General features: G+C 34.8%; 1 protein-coding gene across 9 annotated transcripts in view; it reads left to right on the top strand.

Annotated features, from left to right (window-relative positions):
- Positions 1-21266, top strand: part of LOC309661250 (bifunctional heparan sulfate N-deacetylase/N-sulfotransferase 4) — an 823039-nt gene that overhangs the window by 350168 nt on the left and 451605 nt on the right. The gene's annotated exons all lie outside the window — the stretch shown is intronic.

Genomic DNA, 21266 nt, shown 5'->3' with positions numbered 1-21266 from the left:
GACGCAGATCACCGAGGAGGAAGTGCCGCCTTGGTGGCTTTGTTATTTGTGAATGGACATTATGCTGCTGCCAGAGTGGAAAAAAATTGGGTGACAAGGACTGGAATAAGAAACGCAAAGGGAATTGCATGTTGTGTAATGTCTGGCATTACATTGTCTTTTCAGAACTCCATATTGGAAAATTCTATAAGGGAACTAGCTGGCAAGGGAGCTTTGTCATTTGGAGAGCCCTAGCCCCAACATCTTAAAGCACAGGATAGTGGATTGGGTTTCAGGTTGAGACAGAAGTATTTAATATCCAGCACTGATGTCAGTAGACTGCTTCTAGTCATTGTTGGGGAGAGATAAGATATGGGGTTGAACAAGCTTGCTTCCCCATCTCTCAGAGTGATTGTAAGTGACTTCAGTGTCTCTCCTAATGTCTCGTTTGTCAGTACAACCTCTCTGGGGAACAGAATGCCATTCTTCTACCTCCTTTTGTTCTTCCTTTTATGGATAGGGTGTGATTCACAAAATTACATCAAATTGTGCTCTTTTATTTTCTTGAGCCTGCAAAACTTACACTACAACACTTCCCAGTAAGTCAGAGAACTTTGTTTGGAAGTCAGGATTGGTTTTACTCTGAAGACAAATGTCATTGCTTCTTCTGCTCAGTGTTAACAAAGGAAGAAGAATGGTTTGACTGACATTCTGTTTAAATTGCTAAGCTTCCTCCTGCCTTGTTTAATTGATGACTTCTGGATTAGAAATTTTCGGGGTATACTTTGGAAGAAAATTTCTTATTCTTGGTCTTTTGTACTGGGATTTTAGCTACACCAGTTTCCATCCTCTGTCTCTTATTTATTGGAATATGCAGTTCCCTTGAAATCATCCATTCTTGTCTTTTCAATATGTTCATGCATACACCCGTATGCATATTAAAATATTAACGGATTTTAGTAGGCAGGGGAAGTAGACATTTTGATTCAGATTATCATCTTGATGCATTTACTCTTCCTTAACTTGAAACCACAAATTATAGCTACAAAGGTTTTCCAAATCAACAGCTATGTGAGTAGACTTTAACAATAAGAGCCCATGGATAAGAGAACACAGTGCTATTTGAATTATGGTATATTTCAGATTACGTTGGGTAAGTAAGGTTCTTGATAGAAATAAAAGCTTAAATTGAAAGTTTATAAATTAAACAAAAGCAAACTTCTTAGAATAAAGTAAACATGTTTTCAGGTATATTTATAACTGCCTAGGGCTTCTAATGCTTTGGGCTGATTTTATGAAATAGATTCTCAAAGCTACATCTCATAAAAGAGATTATCTTCTATTATACATGACTTCAGAGGATAGAAAAAGCAACCAAAAGAAGATTAATGATTTTCTTCATTGAAGAAAAGCCTTGATAACTTAGGCTTAGGATAACACTAAACCAGTGGTTCTCAGTTTTTTTGCATCAGAATAACCTGGGGGGCCTTGTTAATACACACGTTGTTGGGCACCTGTCTGTGGATTTTCCATTCCATTCTGAGGTCGGGGGTGACACTGAAATTGCATTTCTGAAAGTTCCCTGGTGTTACTGATGCTGCTATCTGGGGACTTCACATGGAGGACCACTGCTGTAAAATGATCTTGCAGAATATATAATGTAAAACTAAACATAAAAGGTTTTGTATACTTAGAAATATGTTAGATATTATCTAATTAGGCTTAATATTACCCTACCTACATGTATACCTATGTGCCTGTTCTCTAACTCTGTAAAGCTGTCACGTCAGGATCATGCCCTGATGACCTTTTAAAGTTTCAACCTTAGAAAGCATCTGAGGGAGATCCGATGATCAGTTAGTAGACTGAATAAATGAAAACACAATCCATACACTCTAAAACTATAGAAAATATAGCGAATAAAAAAGCACCGTTATTGTTTTATTCATATACAATCATTTTTTCTCTCTCTATTTTTTTCTGTGCCTAGAATCATTATTTATAAAGTCCATGCACATGCCACTTCCGAGAGTCTGAAAGGAGGAAAGATTAGGAAGTACGTGCAGAATGCAAACAGCAACCATGAAAAGAGTGGACATTAATTCAAAGTGGTCTATTCTTAATAGTTTTACTAATAGAAGTAAAGGGTTTTTTTTTTTTTATTAAAAGGGATCTTTTTCATTTTAAAATGAATGTGGATATTATGTTTTATGTTAAAAATGTCAATGATCACTCATGAATGCTTAGAGAGAAATGTTTTAAGACCTATTGTGGGACAAATCAGGTTAATTCATAGCTACCCTCAAGGGCTGCTTTTAGAGCCATGCATAACTATGAGAGGATTTTTGTCTGTGCCAGTTGGGGTCCAGTTACTTGATTATCCAGTGACCAGAGAAGGGGAAAATCCTCAGGTTTGGAGAGCAAAGATTTATGTTTTGAGGAAGAAGGACAAAGCAAAAACTGAGAGGAGAGGAGATGGAGAACGAATAACTTGTGACTGGGTGGCCTTAGGTAGGAAATAGTATTATCTAGTAATAAGTATCACTTGAGAAATTAACAGCCTCTTCCACTCTTCTTCCAAAGAGGGATTTGGAAGAAATTAATAGAGATCGTCATTCCTTTTAACAAAAGAATGTCACCACTACAACTTGTAAAGTTCTTTTGTGTCCCTGTCAACCCCCAGAAAGAGCAGGAAGGAGTGATTGTCTCAGTTAAATAAATCTGTTTTTCTTCATGTAAGTACAGTTTTACCAAAAGAGAAAATTTGTTTTCGTTAATTTATTAGCTTTTATTCCTGCAGAAGAAAAGGAAGTGGTTTTAATAAGTTAACTTATAAAGCAATGTGGAGGGCTTTAGTACTCAGTGGTAGAAATATTGGGAAATGCCAAAGAGAGAGACTCATTAATATACCCCATAGAACTGGGGCGTAACAACCACTATCTCCATATTTATGCTTCTCATCATCCCAACACCTGACCTCTAACTAAAAGTGAAACAAGGTGACAGTAATTAGTTTTTAATTGAGACCGCATTTAAAAAAATGAAACTTTGTTAAGGGAAAAGAGGAAAAAAAGTGCTTAAAGAATATGGTGTCTTCCTATGGAAGAAGTCAGTTTTCCCAAAGGAGAGCAGTAAAACTGGTGGTCTAAGAACTGAAGGAGATGTTATTGGTGAGGCAGGAAAGTGAGTCAGGAATGAAAGGAGGAAATGTCCGTCTGCCAGAGACTTCTTCAGCGTGAAAGTGTAGGCATTTAAAAAGGGATTAATTCCTGTATAGTTGCAAGTGAAATTCCAAGATACCTAGTATTAAATTGTCCTTTCTATATGAGAATTAGTTTCTTTTCTTTAGAAAAGAGCCTTGCACAGTTAGTCCTGAGGAGGCTAAGGGGAAAATGTAGAGAAGATAAAGGGGAGCAATATATTCAATCCTCCCAGCTCCGGGGACACAGAGGGAGGTCTGTGCCTCTATTACTGTCACAGACTGTGATTACTAAAAGCAAGAAGACTGAGAAAGATCCACCGAGAACAATCTGTGGTCTTAAGGGAGGGCTCTTTTTTTTTTTTTTTAAAGAAATTCACGTTCTTATTTATTTATTGATTGATTGATTGCTGTGTTGGGTCTTCGTTTCTGTGCGAGGGCTTTCTCTAGTTGTGGCAAGCGGGGACCACTCTTCATCGCGGTGCGCAGGCCTCTCACTATCGCGGCCTCTCTTGTTGCGGAGCACAGGCTCCAGACGCGCAGGCTCAGTAATTGTGGCTCATGGGCCCAGTTGCTCCATGGCATGTGGGATCTTCCCAGACCAGGGCTCAAACCTGTGTCCCCTGCATTGGCAGGCAGATTCTCAACCACTGCGCCACCAGGGAAGCCCCTAAGGGAGGGCTCTTTTAGGGTAAACATTCATGGGAGATAGTGAAAGAATGTCTTTTGATTGTCCCAAAAATGTATCCAGGGGTTCCCCTGAGTAGGGCCTCAAGAAACTCCTGGGAGAAATAGAGTTTTCCAAGATGTATGCGTGAGTGTGCATGTGTCCTGCATTCTTTCCTGGACTTGGGGCACACTTTATCAAGGATCTTAGCCTAATTGGGGAAATACAGAAAAGGAAGTTAGGGCACTGCAATACAGAAAAATGAAAGTTAACTTTATTGGGATAAAAAAGAAATGGGAAACATTCTGCTTCTATTGTTTAAATCATTGCTAAGTTGGCAAAAAACAAAACAAACTAAAAAGCCAAGACCTGAATTGTGAACAATAAGCAAACATAAAACTAGAGTTACAGCTTTGCAGGATATAGGACTAAATCTGGGGTCAGAGGCAATGTGTAAGAGCCAGTTCTCAGATGCCTGCATTAACTAGGACCCATGTAGCATGCTAAAATGCTTCCCATCGGTGCCCATTCACTCCCAGTCAAAAGCAAACCTAAAGTGCTCTTGGAATAAATTTAGTTTCTTAGCAATGCCACAAATTGGGTATAATCTAATATATAGTACCAGTGTAAAAAAATAGATATATCTACCATTTAAGAATATACCTTATAAATGAGTTTCAGCAAAAACTATAGATTTAGATCTTTAAAAACTTTAGATTTTGGAATTATATAAAGAATGTAAGAAAGCTAAATCCAATCACTTAAAGATAGAATTAAAATAAGCAAGCAAAAAGAGAATTGTCAATTGGAGCACAGAAGTGAAGAAATAAATCAGAATAGAGGGCAGAAAGACGGTGTGATAGAAATATGACGTGAGCTTAGCAATATGGAGGATAAGCAGGGAGATGGGACCTAGGATTGGGAGGAGCACATGGTGAACTTCAAAGTCATCATTGATGTTCTAGCTTTTACACTTGAGGGTTCACAAAGGTTCATGATAATATTATTATCACAGAATATTCAATCTGTAACAGCACAGTATTCTCTCTCTCTCTTGCTTGCTCTCTTGCTTACTCTCTCCTTCAATCATTATAATAAAGCAAGAAGGCGTAGACATTCTTTTTAAGGAATCTTAAGATTGTTCGTTGTTAAATGCATTCTTAGAATATATGTGTAAGACAAAAGAAGAAAAATGACTGTAAAATATTAAAAGTTAAGCCAAAAATTTAATTCTGCAGAAGGTGGTTTAAGTTTCTTGATTTTTTCATTGATTTATTTCACAAGAATTTATTGAATACCTACAGTAGCCAGACAGTATTCTAATTGCTCGATATACAAAAGTAAATGAAACAAGTCCCTAGAAGATTACCTTCTAGGTTAAAAAAAAAAGAGAGGGACAATATAAAAAGGATGAAAAAAATGTATAACGAGCTATAAGAGAGTGTAAGTGTTATAAGAGAATAAATAATTATAAAATGAATTGGGTATTGGGAGGGTATATTAGTCTGCTCAGGCTGCCATAACAAAATACTGAAGACTGGGTCCTTAACGAACAGAAATTTATTTCCCACAGTTCAGAAGGTTGAAAGTCCGAGATGAAGGGGTCAGCAAGGTAGGTTTTATTCAGAGGCCTTTTCTCTTTGTTTATAGGCAGTCACCATCTCTCTGTGTGCTCACATGGCCTCTTTTTTGAGCACTTGCCAAGGGAGAGAGAGGGGGAATGCTCTCTGGTGTCTCTTCCTATAAAGTCACTAATTTCATCATGAGAGTACCACCCTCATGATCTCATCTAACCCTACTTACCTCTCAAAGGTGCCATCTTTAAATATCATCACATTGGGGGGTAGGGGGAGGGTTAGCATTTCAACATAGAAATTTAGGGGAGATACAAACATTCAGTCCATAACAGAGGGGAACATCAGTACTGTTACTTTAGGAAAAATGAGTCCTCTGGTTCTTTCAGGATTCAACCAGATGTCAAATAATGTATTACCAGATATTATTTCTCAATTCCACCATAGAAAAAGTATATTTACTCTAACATGTTAGGAATAAATATTTTTCTTTATTTCTTTATTATGTTCAGAATGCTTAGCAAACCTAATGACGGTATCTTCCAAAAATGCCTCATCATAAAAATAAATATATTGATATATATATATATAAATATATATACACACATTCATTTTTCTTTATGTTTTCATTTTAAAATGAGGAAGAAAAGAGTACAGTTAAATTTAATATGAATATATATGTTTTACTTCATCACACCTATGATTCTTATGAAGCTGTCATGACATCTGAGATTTGTATATCTATTTACTAGAATTTACTAAGTCATCAAGAGTTACACAGAAATCAGTGATAAAGTAGACTGAAATCAAATTGTAATAGATGTTCCCTATTTAAACAGTTTTATAATACTTACCATAAAATGCTGCTTACAGCACAGAAATATGTTTTTCAGATAATGACATTGAAAAGAAATAAGAGAAAAAAATTTGGCTAAGATGATGTTACTTGTGTGGTTGTATTAGATTTTGGATTTCCTTTAATTTCAAATTTCAGATTTGGTGTTCAAGGACCTTGAAGTCCAGGCAAGGAAAGGCCAAATAGTCTCCTGCTTCAGAATGTAACTAAATCCTCTAAAAAATAGAAGGTGCCATCCCATGATCTTAGATCAGGAAAAATAAGACAGAGAACAAGACACCAAAAAGGTAGATGAAAGTAACTTGTCAGCATATAGGCAGCCAAGAGTGGATTCACTCTCCCTTGCCTAGATCTTACCAGCAGGATTAGTTCTATTTTTTTTCTCCCTGACAAAAACATTTCTCTTCAGTTTAGAGAATCCTATGTTTGCAACAGTAAAAGAGCAGGGCAGAAGGGACTTTTTTTTAAGAAGAGTTTTTCCTAATTTTTAAAATGTATGTGCTGTTGAAGCGTGATTAATCCCTAAGAGAGCACTTCTTTTTGTGGCATCATAAACAAATCAATTAGGTAAGTACATTATCTTGATAATAGACCTGGCTACCACTTATTGGGCACTTGGTATGCACTAGACACAGCGTCACATATTTTAAATGCATTTGCATTTAATTTTCTCAAAAATTCAATGTGTAAATATTATTATTCTCATTTTGAAGGTTATGAACCAAACAATTCAAGATTTAGGGGTGTTAATTATAATGCGCAAGATCACATCGCTAATAGTGCAGTTGAAATTCAAATGAATTTTCAAAAAACCGACTTTATTTTGGGGATATTTTAAGTTTATAGAAAAATTGAGCAGAAAATTCTCTCCCAGTTACCACTATTAACTTTTTCATTAGAATGGTATATTTGCTATAATTGATGAGTTAATATATTACTAACTAAAATCCATAGTTTACATTAGGGTTCTAGGGTTCACTGTGTTGTACATTCTGTGGGTTTTGACAAATGTATAATGAAATATACCCATCATTATAGTATCATATAGCCTAGTTTTACTACACTAAAATCCTGTGTGTCCCACCAATGCATACTTCCTTCCTTCCCCTGGAATTCCTGGCAACCACCTAAGTTTTTTACTGTCTCCGTAGTTTTGCCTTCTCCAGAATTTTATGTCGTTGGAATCATACAGTATATACCCTGTTCAGATTGGCTTCTTTCACTTAGCGGTATACATTTAAAGTTCCTGCATGTATTTTCATGGCTTAATAGTTCATTTCCTTTTAGCAATGAATAACATTTCATTCTCTGGATATATTACAGTTTACTTATTTATTCATCTATGGAAGGACTCTTAGTGCTTCCAAATGTTGGCAGACATGCATAAAATTGTTATAAACATCCATGTGCAGGATTTTCTGTTGACATAAGTTTTTAGTTCATGTGGGTAAAAACCAAGGAGCATGATTACTGGATCATATGGAGTTTGTTTAGTTTTGTAAGAAACTGCCAAACTGTCTTCCAAAGTGTCTATGCCATTTTGCACACCCATCAGCAATGAATGGGAGTTCCTATTGCTCCACATTTTCACCAGCATTTGGTGTTATCAGTGTTTTGGATTTCGGCCCTTCTAATAGATGTATATCTCATTGTTTTAATATGCGACTCCCTAATGACATGTGATCTTGATAATTTTTCAGTTGCTTATTTGCCTTCTGTCTATCTTTTTTGGTAAGCTCCCTGTTCAGATCTTTTGTCTATTTCTTAATTTGGTTGTTTGTTTTCTTATTGTTGAATTTTAAGAGTTTTCTGTATAGTTTAGATACTAGTCTTTTATCAGGTATATGTTTTGCAAATATTTCTTTCTCAGATTTTGTCTTGACTTATTCTTAACAGTGTCTTTTGCACAGAAGTTTTAAATTTTAATATAAGTCCAAGTTACCGATTTTTTCATTCATGGTTGTGTTTTTGGTTTATCTAAAAAGTCATCACCCAACACAAAGTCACATAGATTTTCCAAATATACTTTCGTTAATGAATCTATAGATTAAAAATGTAAATAAGTTATTTCTATCCGTCTTGAATTTTTTTTAATTTAGTTTTTATGTGCTGTTTCTCTTTGAAGTTTATATTATATATTTTAGGCTGAATTGAGAAATTTGAGCGTGTATAAAATCTGCTACAGATGATGTGAAAATATTTCAACTAAAATTCTGGGAACATTCCTACCAAAATATCAGAAATATGGTTTATATTGAAGGACTGAGAAAACACATAAAAGAATAGAGAAGATTCAAAAGAAATATGTTAAAATATTATGATTTTCTTTCTCTAGAGCTATGTTTACCAGTCTCTATGAACTGGTGTTTTCCTGGTATATTTCATTCCAGGGTGTGCATTAGGAAGAATATCACCTTCCCAAACTCTCCTGGCTTGGAATAGCCTAAGCTATCTGTAAGTACATTTCTGACAAACACTTGGAGAGTTGATCCTAGCTGGAGAGTTGATCCCAGCATATACATTGAAGTTTTGGGATGTTCACAATTGTCTGTGAAAGTTCACAACTCCTACAATACAAAGGAAAAATAATTAAAACTTCAGTTCCCGGCTTCCCTGGTGGCGCAGTGGTTAAGAATCCACCTGCCAATGCAGGGGACACAGGTTCGAGCCCTGATCTGGGAAGAACCCACATGCCATGAAGCAACTAAGCCCGTGTGCCCCAACTACTGAACCTGCACTCTAGAGCCCATGAGCCACAACTACTGAGCCTGTGTGCCACAACTACTGAAGCCCGCATGCCTAGAGCCCGTGCTCCGCAACAAGAGAGGCCACTGCAATGAGAAGCCTGCACATGGCAAGGAAGAGTAGCCCCCACTCGCCGCAACTAGAGAAAGCCCGCGCACAGCAACGAAGACCCAGTGCAGCCAAAAATAAAATTAAAAAAACAAAAAACAAAAAAACTTCAGTCCCTACTGTATCTTATATATGGCGTAGATATTCCATCTCCTTCCCCAAAAGATAAACAACTCAATTCCAGTGAAAACTGTGTTCAGAGAAACTGAAAAAGAGGTGATGACTTATGGAGGTGGTTCCTCATAAGGAGAAACTGATTTTTTTCTCGTAATGAATATGTATTATTCAATTACCAAACTGTTCTGAACAAAACAATAGCTATGAGATAATTACGTACTTGTGGTTTTGCAATACAGTTTGAAATGTCCTCTAGGTTCTCAAATAATTTTCTCTGTAAGAAGAAACAGACTTACCTAGTGTTCAAGTCCAAAGCACTCTTCAAATACTACATGCTGTACCATTTAGAATTTATGTAATATTAAGGGATCTTACTGAGCTGGAAAATAGAGAGATGCTCTTTTTTTCCAATTTGTTCTTCACTCATTTTCCAGTCTAGTAGCAAAATACTGCTCGGAAAGTGAAAGTCAGTAAAAATGCTGTAGGCTGTTCATGGTTTCCATTGGGAAGAACTAGTAGAAATACTTGAAAAAATTTATAAAGTTCTGAGGCGAGGGCATCTTGGTGTCAAAAGTAAAATCTTTTTTAAACTGCTTTTGCAAAGTAACTGTAAATATGCTCTCTCCAGACTGAAAACATGTGAGATACGTTGCATAAGTTGATTGAAAAAGCACAATATTATGCAAATTTTTCTAAATTAAGTTCATGGTTCAGTGATCTAAGCACCCCACCAAAAAATTAAAAGACGTTCTAAGGAATTCTGAATCTAATGATATATCAGTGAATAACTGCTGGATAGGGCCTTGGACAAGTCAGATAATCTTTCTAGGATCTACATTTCTTTACAGCTCAATTTCTTTTCAGCTATAGCCGTGCTCTGACTTAATGAAACGGAATTAAGTGAACATCTTAGTGAGCAATTCTAGGGAGTGGGAAAGTGTGCTTCTCAAACAAAGCATACTTTGTTTGGAGAGAGGGACTCTTGGCCCCTCCCCATCTCCCCTGTAGTACAGCCATCTACTGCAGACAACTAGGCAGCTCTCTTCTCCAGACCCAGAACATACTCCAGTCAGGGTATCAGGACAATCAATTCAAAAAGCACTCTGCATTACTTGGTACTGAGATACTTAGGGACTGCGTAAGTTATTTTTCTGAAAGAAACTATTTTATTGAATAAAGCTGAATTAAGTAGTATGTCATTGATAGAAAGAGTTAAAATAGCTAGGAAAACCACTTAATTTATACTTACAGGGCAACTTGCATTAAACAAAGATCAACATTTTAAAAAGTCATATGTTTTAACACAGTCTCTAGTCTGCATTTTTCTCCACGGTTTATATACTGCAGTGTATTTTTGTAAGTTCAAGTAGGTTGAAGGGTATTAATCTTTTTGTTTGTTTTGATTTGTTGTAATTTGTTAAGTCAAGGTTTTCTTTTAATGCATATTTCTTGTGACATAATTAAACATAAATGTGAATAACAGTGATTCCAATTTCAGAACCGTTTGGTCATCAATCCAAACCTCAAGCTTATATCCCTATATAATCACTCACCAAATAAAGAAAAACAACAAAAGGAAAACTGTTTCTATGAAAACAAAATGAAGTACAGTACAACACACCTTAAGTTATCTTTACCCAGTTTAAGTTACTGTTTTCCACCACCTCCTATAAGACTGAGGAGACAGGTCACATATTGATCTTGGATGTATGTACAGTTCTACTGATAGAGCTTAAATGCCATTCTGTGAATTAGCTAAGACTTATTAACAACCCCTCTTTCTGCCTATATAGAGCAATTATATATGATACTATTAGCGGTATCAATTAAGACAGATAAAGTAATAGCCTAATTGAATGTATGAGGAATCTAATGGCTTTGCTTTCCTTGATAATGGATTGCACTCTATCCTGAAGTACAATAAGCCAGACACAGGATCAATAGAATTTTATGCTTAGGAAAACTACTAGCCTGAAAGATGCCAATACCTAATTTAGGACTCATCATACAGATTTTTAACTTAATGAAAATATGCATAAAATTAAACAGTTATTTCTGAAACCAAAGTTCATGTCATTTCATCCCCAAACACTGAGGCTTTAATTTTTTTTATTTCTATGTATGAATAGTCCATCTTATAGCTGTAATATTCAATTCAAAACTTTTGTTTTGTTTTGTGTCTTGCTCTTTATGACTTTTTTTAGTTTCTATAAAATGAACTTGGGCATGGGCAAGTCAGTGCACCAATATTCCAATAGTTGCATAACTCAATTACCCATAAAAATATCTGAGGAAAAATGTGAAGTTATTGTAACTTGCCTGAGCACTCCCCTGGTGAAAGTTAAACTTATTTTGGTGGAGAAACAAACTTTATTTTGCAGAGCTTGTGAGAATATAGTGTCTCATATCAATCACAGCCTTGCATTCAAGTATAAAGCAGCCTTGGGAAAGCTTCGGGCTTCTAGGTATTTTCCAATATTCTTGATAGAGGCAATTCTGGGAAAGCAGAAGGGATGACAAAAGGAATTCAAGTGAAATTTATGTAAGGCAACGCACTGAGATGAAGCTAGAGTGTTTTTAAGCAACTGTAGAGTGAACGAGCTTTGCCGCAGTCCAAACTTTAACGAAAGCTTTGTAAAACTCATAAGCTTTGCTTCGTTTTTTTTTGTTTTGTTTTGTTTTGTTTTTTTAATTTTGTAGGCTGGAAGTTTGAGATCAGGGCGCCAGCATGGTTGCATTTCAGTGAGGACCCTCTTTTTTTTTTTTTTTTTAAACTTTGGGTTTATTTATTTATTTATTTATTTATTTATTTTTGGCTGTGCTGGGTCTTCATTTCTGTGCGAGGGCTTTTTCTAGTTGCAGCAAGCGGGGGCCACTCTTCATCGCGGTGCACGGGCCTCTCATTATCGCAGCTTTGCTTCTTATACTTCCCTCATCATCTCAATGAATAACAGGATACACCAGCATGGTAGTGATTGCACAGGAAAGAAGGATAAGAGGCTCCTTGTGAGGATAGGTTTTATTAAGCAGTCACAGTCCACATGTGTACCGAATAGTGACATGGGAGACTTTTGGTCTCCAAGCACAGAACCAGTGCTCTCACTTAGTATACTATAATTTAAATTTAGATACTCATATTGTAGTGGAATGTGGGGTAATGGGCATAGTCAAACACAATTAGCTGGGACTGAAAATTGGTACAAACTTTCTGGAGAGCAATTTGGTACCATGTACTAACATGCAAAGTGCACACAATTGTTGACACAGCTATTGTAATTACTTTATGCGATTTACTTTTATATATTCATAAAAGTTTTCCAAGATGTATTATAATGTAGATTAGCTTGAAATAGCAAAATTAGGATACAGTTGAAATGCTAATAAATTAACTGAGTGATTAAGTAAACTATGGTACATGTACATGAAGTATATCTGCATGTGCTGATATGGAATATATATTCAAAATATATTGTTATAATTAAAAACTGAAGTACAGACAAGATATAGTGTATGATCCCATTGTAAAAATAAAAGTTATGAGCAGAAGATAAAAAATAGAGGGTGGGGGACTTCCCTGGCAGTCCAGTGGTTAAGACTTCGCCTTCCAATGCAGGAGGTGCAGGTTCGATCCCTGGTCGGGGAGCTAAGATCTCACATACCTCACGGCCAAGAAAACCAAAAAGCATAAAAAGAACAGAAACAATATTGTAACAAATTCAATAAAGACTTTAAAAATGGTCCACATCAAAAAAAAAAAAAAAAAAAGAGGGTGGGAAGATGTGGTTTATTTTTCTGGAGATAGATGCAGGAATCATTTAAAGCAAGTGAACTTTATTGCTAAGGATTATATTCTCTTCTGGTTACCTTTTTAATCACATCAATATGCAACTTTTTAACAATATTACAATATTCTCATGGGCTAGTATTTCTAATGTACACATCTTTTTGAAAAAGAAAATAATATATAACTATTCATAAAGTAGCTATGTTAAGATAAATGTTTATTTTCACATAATGTGATAAAATAGATTTTTATCTATTTAGTATGTTTTGGTAACAAAGCCATCTTTAATTATGTAAGCATCTTTGTGAGCATGATTCTTACCTAGTTTAGAAAATTTCAATCCTGAGATATTTGACCATTGTGAGTCTTTGAAAAACAGAAAATAAATCCTTGTTTATCAAAAGTACAATAATAACTATTAGGATTATTTTGTTAAATAATTTTAATAAAAGTCAATGCATAACATTGTTATACTAATCAAATAATCATTTGGACCCCTACATATTGTAAAATATGTAGTATTATAAAATGGATTTAAAGATATATAGGTCAAATGCATTTTGAAATTACTATAAAATTATTAGTAGTAATTTTGAATGTTAAATCCATAAAAAACATTAAATGAAATGATGATACTACTACCAAAAATAAATATTTAAGCATTTATTGAGCTGGCAATCAGACAGTGAGCTACGCACTTTAAACACAACACTGTGGAACTAAGATGGAAAACATTCTCAAAGCAACCTGGTAGAAAGAAAAACTAGAACTTTAAGAATAAGAGATGCTAAAATTAAAATAGGGATTAAAACCTCATGGAATTAGTGTGCTTTTCATTAGTGACATGTTCTGCATCTGTTAGCAATATATCATGTTTATTGAGGTTCTATCAGCACATGAGGCAAGCAGCATAGAGGACAGTCTTTGATAAATAGCTGACTAGCATTTCTGAATCATCAAGTCTATCAGGCAGAGTACATTACAGACAGTGTTTCACACAATTAAATCCTCAATTAGAATCTGAAAATCATCTCTGCTACCCTAACGTGGAAGATTTAATGCTTTCATAATGGAATAAGTTTTTATATTCTTTGCCTTTCCTCTTTTATCATATCCTAATAAAAAAAACCTTACTTGATCATTGAGATTAGCCTTCCTTATATTTCAAAATATAATAGTGCCATTTTTAGAACTAGAATATGTATTTGGAAAACTCTATTAACTGTGTTGACCTACCTGCTTTAATTTGTCAGACTGATAATATAAAGCTTAAGTGAGTATTTTAATTTCATAGAAATTTTAATAAAAATATTATCAGAAATTTAATCTTGATAGAAAAAAAGTCTCCTTGTAAAAAGATATTTTATTGCTGAGCACCCAGTACAAAGGACGATACACAGAATAATTATATAAGAGCAATTTTGTCCCCCTGTTATAGCACTTAAGCACATAACACATATATAAAAATGCTCTTTTTACATAAGAAGTTCTTATTTAATGTTTAAGGAAATTTAAAATATATGGCAAACCATAAATAAATAAAAATTTAAAAATTACTCTTCAATCCATTCTGAAAGTCCTATGAATTTTTAGAATTAATCTTGACAGAAGAAAAAGTCCTTCAATATTAACTAAAAGTTTTGCAACAATCTGAGGAGTGTTTATTCAAGAAATATGGCTGAATCTCAGAATAGTGATCTTCATGGCATTTTAACCTGCCCTAATTCTATCTTTCTGTCCCCAACTCTGTGATAGCCTTAAAAACCAAGACCTCCCAACAATAACTTTGAAAACCAGTTGTCAAGCAGTCCCTGAAAGGGGCAGAACAAGTTTGGAGCTCCACAAAAGCTCTACCCTCAGATTTTTTTCACTGTTTTACCTATCCAGCAGCTTGCTGAAAAGCTTCCTTCTCAGGACTTGTCTTTATTTCATCTGGTTCAGAGCTTACTCTGTGCAGAAATCTTATTCTAAAAGCATTTGCTGAAAACAATAAGTGGCAATTGTTTAGCATCACAGGTGCCTGAGGCATCTTTACCAGCTGGGGCTGTCAAGAGACTGACCAAAAAACTTAAAAGGAAAATCATGGGAATCAGATATCCATAGGACATTCTGAAAAGATAAGGCAAATTCTAGGGAATATCTAAAGGGCCATGTATATACAGAGGGTATTGCACTTACCCAGGAAAGACTTGTAAAGCCTTAATTTAATATCTCTAGCCAACTTTATCTCAATGAAAGCAGTAAATGAAATATAAGACAGAAATAAAAGCTGCCTGCTGGAGTATTGAAGACATAGCCAAACACACACACACACACACACACAGCCCCTTATCAAAGACCGGAAGTCTTATTAATTCAAGGTATTTAAGGAAATCTCTGTCTAATAATTATGTGACCATTAAGCTAATCAGACGGAGACTTCAGTGACCACATATGACAAAGTATAAAGATTTAAAGACTAGTTCAGAAAAGTCTCTAAATAAACAAACAACAAGAATAACAATGATAATCCCTGGGTGAGATAATGTGATGGGGAAGTATCTGATTTTCAGAATTGCTACATTGCATTTTTAATACATGTATCTGTTCCAAAAATGTATAAAGGACACTCACAAGCCAGAAATAGCAAAAAAAAAAAAAAAGAACATAAATAGACATCCTCTAAATAAGATATAGAAATGGCCAATAAGTACATGAAATGTACTCAACATCATTAGCCACCAGGGAAATTCAAACTGAAACAAGATACTGTTTACATGCACTGGCATGACTATAATTAAAAAGACAAATAATAAAATGGGTTGGTAGTATTGTGGAGAAATTTGAAGCCTTATGCATTCTTAATGGGAATACAAAATGGTGCAGCCTCTTTGGAAAATAGTTTGACAGTTCTTCAAAAAAAAAATAAACATAATTATCATATGATCCAAATACTCCATTTCTAGATAAGAGAAGTGAAAGAATATGTTCACAAACACACACACAGCTTGCATGTAAATATTCATAGAAATATTATTTATAATAGCCAAAAGTTAAAAAACTCATATGTTCATCAACTGATGAAGAGATAAATAAAATGTGATATATCAATAAATCAATTTTTTTGGACATAAAAAGGAATGAGAATGGTATTAGAAACCGAAATCTAGATATCAGGAGTGCTCATCATTATTGAGTTTTTGCTATTTATCCTTTCAATACACAGAGCTTGGAAATATATATAACATGTTGTGCATGTGTGTGTGTATGTGTATGTGTGCATACACATATTTCTATTATCTCTATACCTATACCTATAGCAATATACTAAAATCCATAAGTTCAGGCAAATATCTTCAATGTCAGTCCAGTACTACAGGGTTCATTTCAGTTTATTCTCTTCTCTTATTTGTAACTGTTTTATCCAAAAGTGAGAAATCCGTTTCCTATAATTATCTATTATTTATATTTACTTGATCAATGACTAAAACGATGTTGTATAGGTGGCAGCCATCCACCCACCAATCCCAGTATAAAGATATTTCCCACTTCACTTTTGTTCTAACATCATTGCTGGGCCACTACTATCTTCACCTCCTGCCCAAATGACCTCTTCACCCAAATGATGCTTCAACCCAGCATGACATGCTGCCAACACATCCTCCCTACCCACAGAGAACCTTCTTACTCTACACAAACTTCAATACACTGTTCAGCTTTAAATACCCCCATGGTGCCATCTTTCTCACCATACTGGTGTTGCCTTATCCCATGCCAGGCCTTCATTGTCACCTTGCTTCATAATTGCTTTCCTCACCCCACTTGGGCTCCAATGTCCTACTGTAGGACTCCTACATATCATAGATGCCTTTCTCACACTCCTTGATCTCTGACACACAAGACTGGTCATTCTCCCACCCAAATGTTCCCCTCACCCTGCTTTGGCTCTGAAATTTCCCTGCAGATCCATCACTGCTCCCCCACCGACTGAATGGCTATTCTCCTTACTCTGTTCCAGCTAAGACAGTCCCCACTGGGTCACCATAGCTGTCCCTCACTCTTCTCACATGATAGACATCTTCCTTGATCTCCGTAAAACAGACTTAATCTATAAGGAAGGGAAGGGAAAAAAATGGAAGGAGAGGTGAACAAAAAGGCAAGTAGGAAGAAGAGCTATAACTTCCTTACCAAATTTTCACCATATATTTGGAACATCTTATTATGTTTATAAACATGTGTCAACATATTTTAAATATTTTTATAATATTCTGACATATTGACCTATAATAATTTAGTAATTTTCCAATTTGAGGTATGTATTTATTTCCAATTATTTTTCACAATTAGAAATTCAAAGAGGTCAAATAATTGCATTGTTTTTAGAGCTTTAAATTGTTTTCCTGAACTTTTGGGGTTATTTGTATTTCACCACCTGTATGTAAGAAAACATTTTCTCCTTGTCTTCGCTTGACATTTTGGTTTGGGATATTATTTATTGTATAATATGAGAGATAAAATGTAGCATCTCATTTTATTTTGTCTTTGGTTACTAGCAGGATTTGTGATTGTTTTATATGCATATTTATCATTTGCATTTTTAGTCTTGTGAATTTACTGTGTATATCCCCAAATCATCTTCCCTATTTTGTTTTATTCTATTCATTAATTTTCATGTGTTCCTTAGACAAGATAGATAGATAAATAGGGTTATAAGATTAACAAATGCTTAACTTTTTCCTACGCATGTTTAGTGTGAATATTTTCTGAATTCAGTTTTTGCCATTTCTATAACGCTTTGGTTATAAAAATATTTTATTTTTTAAGCAAATATTTAAAAGTAATATATTTTATGATTTATATCTGTGATTTAAATTTCTAAAATCCTTCCTTATCATATGAACTTATATAGACATATATATATATTGCCTAAAGTTTTTCTAGTTCTTTTATCATTTCTTTTCAAAATATAATTCTTGTTGATCTAAAATCATTTTGGCATTGAGTACAAGTAATTATTCATAAAGCATTTATCAACTAATGAATTACTTAAATTGCAAAACACTGAGGCGTATTTCTACTATATTCCATTTGTCAATTTCTATGCCAGTTTAATGTGTTATTATAATGCATATTAATATGCTATAGAAAAAATCCTCTTCCATTAATTTTTTCAGTATTTTTTGGTATTCTTATGCATGTACTTTACAGATGAATTTTAGAATGATTTAGTCATTAAAATATTGCACTCACAACTTGATTGGAATTGTGCTCAATATGCATATCAATTTTGGGAGGATGTATGATTATCCTCTGTAAGACATTCAGCCAAAATTTCACTTGTGGCCTTCAATTTTTATTACTTTTTAAATTTGTAAATCCTGTGGATTTCTTATTAAATTCAGCCCTTGTTTTATGTTTTTGGTTACTTTGATAATAGACATTTTTCCTTTTTAGTTTTCACCACATTTTTCTTAGCATATCAAAAAGACATTGATTTTTTTGTACTCCTTTTGCAATGCTACAAGTCATCTTAAATTCTAAAAATTCTCATGTTTTTTCAGTCAGATCTATAAATGTCTATTTTAAAGTGAAAATATGCTTGGTATATATGATTTTTCTTTTGTTTGGTAACCTACATTTTTTAAAAATTATTTCATTATTGACTAAATAATATGTAGTATTTTGCATAATTTTCTCACAAATAAAAGTGATCTTTTCGCTTCTGAGTATATTTTTTAAAAAAAACTTTTTTTTTTAAATTTTATTTTATTTATTTATTTATTTTTGGCTATGTTGGGTCTTCGCCTCTGTGGGAGGGCTTCCTCCAGTTGCGGCAAGCGGGGGCCACTCCTCATTGCGGTGCGCGGGCCTCCCACTATCGCGGCCTCTCTTGTTGTGGAGCACAGGCTCCAGATGCGCAGGCTCAGTAACCGTGGCTCACGGGCCCAGCCACTCCGCGGCATGTGGGATCCTCCCAGACCAGGGCTCGAGCCCGTGTCCCCTGCATTGGCAGGCAGACTCCCAACCACTGCGCCACCAGGGAAGCCCCAAAAAAAACTTTTTAAGTGCATTCTCTTTACTAGTAATAATCTATCTTACAGAAGAACAAACTTCATGATTTCCCTAGTTTTCAACATTTGGTTAATATCCTTTTGTTTCTTTTCTCTTTAGCTATTGAAATAATTATGTAGAAGATAGCAGTGAAGATTGTATCTTTAAAGTTAGATAATTCTGAGCATGAAACCCAGAGCAATAATTTACTTGTTGTGTGATAGACACATTCTTCAATTAAGGATATTAAGAAGGAAGTACCCAATAGGATGCTTGAAAAGATTAAATGAGGTCGTGCATGTAATGTGCTTAGCAGCATGCCTGCCACGTAGTAAATGCTAAATTAAATACATACACAGGGAAAGACAAGAAAAAAGTGAAGACTACATGGGGACAGCTTCCTAGAAGTTAAATTAAGGAGTAAAACTTCATAAACATATTTAAGGAATTGAAATATTACTTTAAAAACAAAACTTTTTGAGATAATTTAAAATGTTTTTTGATGTAATGCAGTTATAAGAAATAATGCAGAGAGATTCTGAGAAACCTCTACCCAGTTTCCTCTAATGGTGATATCTTGCAAACTATAGTACAGTATCACAAAAAGTATATTGACATAGATTCAGTTGAGATACAGAGCATTTCCATCACCACAAGGACCCCTCCCATTATCCTTTTTGGCTATACACAAATTATTCCCCACATGTCTGTCAACCGTTAATCTGTTTTTCATTTCATACTTTTGTAATTTTAAAATAAATGGAACAATAAAGTATGCAGCCTGTATTAAAGCCTGATTGACTTTTTTCACTCAACATAATTCTCTAGAAGCTCATCCAAGTTGTTGCAAACATCAATAGTCTGTTCCTTTTTTAATTGCTGAGTAGTATTCCATGGTATGAATGTGGCACAAGTTGTTTATTCACCCATTGAAGAACATCTGGGTTGTTACCTGTTTTGGGATATTACAAATAAAGCTTCTAAAAATATTCATGTACAGGTTTTTAAGTGAACATAACTTTTCATTTCTCTGGTATAAATGTCTAGAAATGCAACTTTTGTGTTATATAGTAACTACATGTTTAGCCTTATAATAAACTGTCAAACCATTTTTCAGAGGAACATAGTCCCATCACCAAAACATGATTGATTTATTTTCTCCACCTCCTTTAGAGCATTTGATATTGTCATTATTTTTTATTTTAGCTATTCTGATAGGTTTGTAGTAATATCTCATTGCAGTATTATTTGTACTTCACTAGTGATTGGTGACATAGGACATGCTTTCATGTATTTATTTGTATTTGTGTATTTTCTGCAGTGAATATCCAAACATTTTCTTCTTTGGTTGCTACGAAAAGTTCTATAGTTTTGCATTTTAAGTCCATGATCCATTTTGAGTTAATTTTTTGTAAGGTGTGAGGTTTATGTCAAGGTTCTTTTTTTTCTTCTTCTTCTTTTTTTTTTTTTGCCTATAGATGTCCAATTTGGTCTAGCACCATTGTTCAAAAGAGTATCCCTTCTCCAATGAATTGTTTTTACATATTTGTCAGAAATCATTTGGTTTTCTTCCCACTGGACCCCTCTGGCAGTACCCTGGTAGGGAAATCAGAGCACAGCCTGCTCTGCCAGAGAAGGGTTGCTTTATTCCAGCTGATAAGGGAGGGAATATATTCTCCCTCCTTGAGTCATGGACACTACCAGGCAGGGGAATTGGAGTACTGTCTGCTTCTGCCAGGTGGGGGATGGACAGCCCCCTGAAGATGTGTGAGGGGGGTGGTTTCCATTGGTATTAGTTTGGAGAAGGACGTGTATTGGCAAAAAGGTTTCCTGTCCTTAGGCCATCATTATCCTAGGCATAGGCTTCTTGGAGATTTTTGCCTGTGTCTGTTGGCAGTTCCTGACTGGGGACTTCTGCAGCTTTCTGTCTGGGATATATGGGAGGCAATAATTCCAAGGAATTCATCACCAATATTGTTTATCCTCATCCTACTCATTCATGTTACTGTCTTTTCATTCTGTATTTTAGAAACATGTCTCAACTTTATCCTTTATATATTTGATTGGACTCTCTGCAGTGTTAATTCTGTTTACCTGGCTTCTATGTGGATAATTTTTTATTTTTTATCCCTCCAATATGTTCTCCTGGGTCCTCTTCTTATCAGTTAATTTACTTCTCTCTTTCTTGCTTCAGCACATTATGTTGT

The sequence above is a fragment of the Balaenoptera physalus genome, assembly GCF_965194825.1.
Source record: "Balaenoptera physalus genome assembly, chromosome: 5".
NCBI classification, from domain to species: Eukaryota; Metazoa; Chordata; class Mammalia; order Artiodactyla; family Balaenopteridae; genus Balaenoptera; species Balaenoptera physalus.
The sequence above is the reverse complement of the archived record's forward strand: the minus strand, read 5'-3'. Positions and strand labels throughout refer to the sequence as shown.